Genomic DNA, 7176 nt, shown 5'->3' on the forward strand with positions numbered 1-7176 from the left:
TGGAACCTAGGTTTCCTGAAGCCTAGCAGAGTTTCTGGGTCCTTGTCCTATGGTTCCTTGCAGTGGTGATGACTTCATGTAGCATGCAATTCAAAATACTCGTTAAGTGGCAGTTCCACGAGCTGCAGGAACTGTGTCAAGCTAGAATGGGGCTTAGAACTTCCTCTCCCTAGCCTCTCTCTGTCTTTACTCTCTGCTTGAATTCGGTCTACGAACATTTGTTTGTTTGTTTGAGATGGAGTCTCGCTCTGTTGCCTAGGCTGGAGCGCAGTGGCACAATCTCAGCTCACTGCAATCTCCACCCCCCGGGTTCAAACGATTCTCCCATCTCAGCCTGCCGAGTAGCTGGGACCACAGGTGCACACCACCACACTAGGCTAATTTTTGTACTTTTAGTAGAGATGGGGTTTCACTATGTTTCCCAGGCTGGTCTTGAAATCCTGGCCTCAGGTCATCCACCTGCCTCGGCCTCCCAAAGTGCTGGGATTACAGGCGTGAGCCACTGCACCCGGCCACAGTCTATAAACATTTATTACCTATTATGAGTATGGGGACAAAGAGATGAACTTCTGAATGAGAACACAAATTACACCAGGAGGCAAAATACAATTAAGTGCCATAGGAAAGGTGCAAAGTGTGAACATGAAAGAGGAGGATTTTCCCCTTTGATTTCATGCAATTCATTTCACATCCATTCACATCTAGAGAACACGCTGGTATCCATCTAGAGAAGACGAACGATATTATGACATTGATGGCCACAGAGCAGGGCAGCCATGAGGCAGATGTGGCAGATTGACTTGTTCCACAATTGTCCAAACTTTTCTTGGTGTGCTTTCCTATACAACAGAGACTAGAAAGCTAAAAATCCATTTCCTAGACTCCTTGCTGTTGGGGCTCCCATTATAATTTAGGTTTAGCCAGTCCTGTGCACCTGGGAAAGACCTGAATTCAAAATTGTGTTAAGAAAAACAAAAAACAAAAACAGTTATGTGAAGAGGAGGCAGCAGCCTGGGAGGAATCCACTTTGCTGGCGGTGACCTGGAAGGTGCAGTGTGACTCTAGAGTTCTGCCAGTTCCTGATCCCCAGATTATACCTAAGATGTTGTGTTCTTGTAGTCAGACTAGGCCAGTCGCTGGCCTCCTGATTGTGGCAGAAGGCCACATCCCTTGGGGTGGTGGGGTTAGTACGACGGCAGGTTTTGGGACTCATTCCTGCAAGCCCAAGCCAGAACTTGTTCTGCAATGGTTCTGAGTTTATTTGATTCTTTTTATTAAATTCATGTCTGCTCAAAATTCTAACTGATATGTCATGTTATGAACTATAGGTGCTGTGAAAGTCAGGGAAAGGAGATGAGTGTGGATCAGAACAAGCAGAGAAGAAATCTAGAGCACTGCGTTCTTTCCTCTTTCTATCCACCTCCTATGCTCAACCCCATTTCAATCCTCCCATCAACCTTCAGATTAATCATTTGATTAAATATCAGCAACTACAAGGCACCAGGCACTCTGCTTGATGTTGGGCTCACAGTGATGAATGAATAAGGAAGGTCTCTGCTTCCTCAGAGCTTATGAGACAGATGTGAAACCAGCAAACAAATAAACATATAATTCAAAATTGTGGTGAAAATAAGAGGGAAACATGGGAAAGAATAACGGTATGAAGTCTGTGAGATAACCTACTTTGATTGAAAAGTCTAGATGATCTCTTCAGTAGGTGATATTTAAGCTGAGTCCCAAAGGATAAAAAAGGGCTAGTCATACAAAGGTGGCCAAGGTGAGGAGTGGTGCCAGGCAGGAGCAGGGTATGTACAAGCTACCTTAGTCTTTCTAAACATCTTTCTAATGCTTCCCTGTGTAACAGAGGATAAAGCCTAAACTCAGCCTTTTTTTGTTGAGGGGGCTGTCCGATGCATTGTAGGATTAGCAGGATCTCTGGCCTCTACCCACTAGATACTACCTACTAGTAGCAGCCCGCCTCGACCCCAGCTGGGACAACAAAAATGTCTTCAGACTCTGCCAAATCTTTCCAGAGGGGCAAAATTGCCCTCTGTTGCAAACCACTGTCTTACAGGTAAGCTCTGCTTTGCTCAGGGTGGCTTTCTGACTGACTCCCAAATGCACCATCAATGTTTACATTTCTGCACCTACATATGCCGTTCCCTCTAATTACTGTATCTTCTTCTGCCTCTCCACAAAGCCTTACCCATATTTCTACCACACATTTATGGCTTTTTCCATTGGGGAACTCTGTTTGGATGACTCTCATGTGTTTTGGGTGGTAAGGGAAGAGAGGTCTATCCTAGTGCTCTGTCTGCTCTCTGGCTACAGTGCCGGGGCATGTGAATTAAGTACCCTTTCCTTTTCTGCCCAGTTAGGAGTTGAATTGGTGGGCATGAGACCCAAGTGAGCCAATCAGAGTCTTCCCACGTGATCTCCATAAGAGTGCATTGCTTTTCTTTTGAATTGTTGACTGCAAAGAGGTAGCCCCTGGGCTGCCACTAGCCATGTTTTTCCCGCCACTTGGAGACAGCCTGCTTATGGCAGGAGACAATCACATCAATACACAAATAGAAATAGATTCAAGAAGAACTGAAAGGTGGAGCAAGTGCCATGACTACATTATTAAAGCCCTTTTTTTCAGATATTTATGCTAAAACAGTCTCATTCTCATATTCTTTTTCTTTCTTTAAGCTAGTTTGAATTGTTTCTGTCAGTTACCATGGAAAATCCTAATCAGTATCCTTCAATGCCTAGTCCAAATCTTTCCTCTTTTATGAAGTCCCCTCAGCATAGAACAGTATGAAGAAAATGCCTTCTTTGCATTCTTCACTGGTGGTTTGGTGGATCCCAGCAGCCAATTCCATGCATCTCTTCCCAACTCTGAGTTTAGTGATGTCATGTTGGTGATGTGAAAGTAATCACACCATGAAATCAACAAATTCTACAAATCAGAGCACTGTTCCCTCTACCCCAGCCCCCAGCCTGTTCACCAGCACGTCACTGTCTAAATCCCTTCACAACTGTATCACCCATTTGGATAGTAATCATGTAGTGATTTGTGACACTTCTTGCATTTTGAAAATGGTGAGATTGGGAGGACAAGTACCCCTTATGCTGCATCTGAGTCTTCAGAATCTCAAAGGAGGAAAGGTCCTGAGAAATAATTTGGTCTACGGTCTTCATTTCATACCCGAAGACAAAGAGGTCTGGAGACCTTCAATGACTTAATGGTTGTGAAGCCAAGAAGAAAGTCTTCTGACTTACATTCATTATTTAAATGTAGGCTTTTTTTTGTTGTTGTTGCCATTTTCAGCCTTTTATTTTCTCCAATTTTGGTATAAAATAATACTTTAAAACTATTGTTGAATCATCCCAAACAGCTGATGGCCAAGACCCAAGTTCTCAGATGCTTACTTTTAATAAGGGTCTGTGAGGTTCTCCAGAATGAGATAATTCCAGATGGTGCTCACCAATGTGGCAGTACCGGGGAGATAGCTGTTGATAGAGAGGACTTGCTGCCATTCCACAGACTTCTAAGCCCTCAAGCCTGGAGAACTGTACTCACTGTTGTAATGCCATATGAGGGAAAAGATCAAAACAGCCCAGGTTTAAAAGATCATGATGTCGAAGTGAATGTTGGCTGCTCTGTGTATTATGTCACTTAGAATGAAACAAGATCAACCCAAATGAAAGCTTGCTGATTTATTTAAAAAAATTAAAAATACACAATTTATTTTTTGATATAGCCATTCTGTTTCCAGGAACTTATTCCGGAAATGTGCATATGGATATTCACTGCAACCTTGTTTAATAAAGGATTGGAAACAATCTAAATGCCCAGTAACAGGGAGTTGATTAAATAAATCACTATATTATCTACACAGAGGCAGAATTCTATGTCTTATATGGAATGATCTCTGAGATATACTGTTTAGTGAGAAAAATAAGGAGCAGAACAATGTATATAGCTCGCTACTATGTACGTTAATAAAAGAAAGGCAAGGAAAACATACAAACACACATGGGTATAAAAACAATTATTTCTGGAAGGATATAGAAATTGTAACCCATGAAGTTGTCTCTGGAGAGGGGAATTGGAAAGCAGTTGTGAGAGGGAGGCTTATTCACTGCTTGTCTTTTGGAACGATTTGATTTTTAAAACCATGGGAATATGTTACTTATTCAACATCCCTCCCTCCAAGAAAATAAAAAATAAAGTCTGTGCTGTGTTGTAGTTTTTGGAAATTCTTCTTTTGCTCTTATGGATGAGCTGGATCTGGGGATGTGCCAGAGTTTGGATAGTTAATAATAGTAATCCCTCTACAATTATATACTTTCTTTTAAAAAAAAATTTAAAACCAGCTTTTTGTTCCATCTTTTAAATTTGGGACAAGTATTTCCCTCATTATACACCTGAAGGAACTGAGGCACTGAGGCAGGTCATCTTCCCAAGGTTACACATTGAATGAGGGTCAGAGTTGGGATAACCAAAATATTGAACCCAGCCATAAGTTCCTTCTACTAGACTATATTTAGCTGGGCAGAGGGAGTCAACAAGCGAGTAGTTTTCATGGGAAGGAGAAGAAGAACCAGAGTTCTCAGAGGCTCTTCTTGCTTTGGGTTTTTTTTTGTTTTTTGTTTTGTTTTGTTTTGAGATGGAGTTTCGCTCTTGTTGCCCAGGCTGGAGTATGGCGTGATCTCGGCTCCCCGCAACCTCCGCCTCCCGGGTTCAAGCAATTCTCCTGGCTCAGCCTCCGAGTAGCTGGGATTACAGGCATGTGCCATCATGCCCGGCTAATTTTTGTATTTTTAGTAGAGATGGGGTTTCACCATGTTGGTCAGGCTGGTCTCAAACTTCTGACTTCAGGTGATCCACCTGCCTCGGCCTCCCAAAGTCTTGAGATTACAGGCGTGAGCCATCATGCCTGGCCCCGTTTCAGATTTTAAGAAAGTTAAAGCTCTGACCGGACGCAGTGGCTCACGCCTGTAATCCCAGCACTTTGGGAGGCCGAGGCGGGTGGATCACCTGAGGTTGGGAGTTCGAGACCAGCCTGACCAACATGGAGAAACCCATCTCTACTAAAAAAATACAAAAAAATTAGCTGGGCGTGGTGGCGCATGCCTGTAATCCCAGCTGCTCGGGAGGCTGAGGCAGGAGAATCACTTGAACCTGGGAGGCGGATGTTGTGGTGAGCTGAGATTGCGCCATTGCACTCCAGTAGCCCGGGCAACAAGAGCGAAACTCCGTCTCCAAAAAAAAAAAAAAAAAGTTAAAGCTCTGAGACAGAGTCCTAGTGCAGATGAAATCAGACTAAAATAGGTATCATTTACATTCAACAAGAATTGACCCAGAAAAGCTCCAATTGGTTTCCAGATGTAACTCGAAGGGCCTCAGCTGGAAAGACTTCATTTTGGAATCTGATGCCAAAAGCTCTTGATGAGGTTTCTCAACTCAGTGTGTGGATCAGAAATGAACTAACATTTGATTTGAGAAAATGCCCTGCTAAGTTCTAGAGGCTTCTGCTTTGTAGAATCAGGTTCTGAGGAAAGTAGCCTATGAATGAGTCCAGAAACAGGCTTTGCCACATTTTGCCAGTGTGATTTTAGGAGGGAATATAAGAAATAAAGGATCCATCTTTGCCTTTTGGCTGGGAAGAAAAGTAGGAGTCCCACATTAAGGAAATGAGACATGATTAAACTGCATAAATGAGATATTGCTAGTGGCTGGAAAGGGGTATTTTATCTGTTAGCTGTTCTGAAGTAGAAGGTGACTAATTTCTCTAAATCTTGTACTTCAAAAGACTTCTACAGATGTCCTTTAAATAACACTCAGAAGACTATGCCTCATCCACTTAATTTACATCCAGTAAATTTATTTTATTGACAGCAAATTAAAAATCTTGAAGTATTCAAGAGTGTGTAATGTGCTACTACTTGTGAAGAAAAAAAGTTACACACACACAGACACACACACACACACACACACATACAATGTACCCAGGCACCCATGCACATACTTGTTTATTAATAACTATCTCTTTAAAAATCCATAATCTGGTAACAATGGCTGCCTCTGGGGAGAATTCTGGAGCTGGGAGATAAGAGGGAGTCACAGCTTTCTCTGTACTGTTGCAATTTACAATATGCATGTATTACATATTAAAAATAAGACATTCTAAAAAAAGCTCAAAGGGAAAAACATAGATTTGGTGGCTACTCTGTAACCAATTAAGTAAATTTAGCATTACCAAGGATGTAACAATTTGGCATTTTATACCTACTAACCTGAATCAAATGATACTAGCCTGAATTGAATAAAGCCTTTCTACCTAACCTCTGATTAGCAGAAAACCTAGAATAATTCGTTAAATGGCATACAAGAAGATACTCAAATCAAGTAAGTGGGATATTCTTCAAAATTTTAATGTCATGAAAAAATAAAAAGGTGGTTCAGAAATAAAAGATAATAAAATCAGAAATAAAACATATTGGGGTGGACTTTCAATATGGTCTGAGTATTAGGTAATATTAAAGAATTATTACTTTTTATCAGGTGTGAAGAATGGTTTTGTACTTATAAAGGATAATGTCAGCTGGGCATGGTGGCTCACACCTGTAATCCCAGCACTTTGGGAGGCTGAGGTGGGTGGATTGCCTGAGGTCAGAAGTTCGAGACCAGCCTGGCCAACATGGTGAAACCCCATCTCTACTAAAAATACAAAAATTAGCCGGGTGTGGTGGTGTGCACCTGTAATCCCAGCTACTGGGGAGGCTGAGGCATAAGAATCACTTGAACTCAGGAGGTAGAGGTTGCAGTGAGCTGAGATCGCGCCATTGCACTCCAGCCTGAGCAAAAAGAGTGGAACTGTTTAAAAAAAAAAAAAAAAAGGATGTCCTTATTTTTAGGAGATGCATGCTGAAGTATGTAGGGGTAAAGGCACACGATGAACTCACTTTAAAATGAAAACACACATGAACACACATGCAAGTGTATGCATGCACATACAGACACACACAGTATTGGTTATTAAGCTATAGTCTCAGTTTCAAACTCAGCTACGTGATGCCAGGGCTGGGACTTTGCAAATCACATTTCTTCTTTACCAGCCGGCCTTCGGTCAGTCTGCAAATAGGGAATACTAGAAGATTGGAAGTCAAGAAGAGTGGCAAGGA

The sequence above is a fragment of the Pongo pygmaeus genome, chromosome 4 (assembly GCF_028885625.2).
Source record: "Pongo pygmaeus isolate AG05252 chromosome 4, NHGRI_mPonPyg2-v2.0_pri, whole genome shotgun sequence".
Taxonomy (NCBI): domain Eukaryota; kingdom Metazoa; phylum Chordata; class Mammalia; order Primates; family Hominidae; genus Pongo; species Pongo pygmaeus.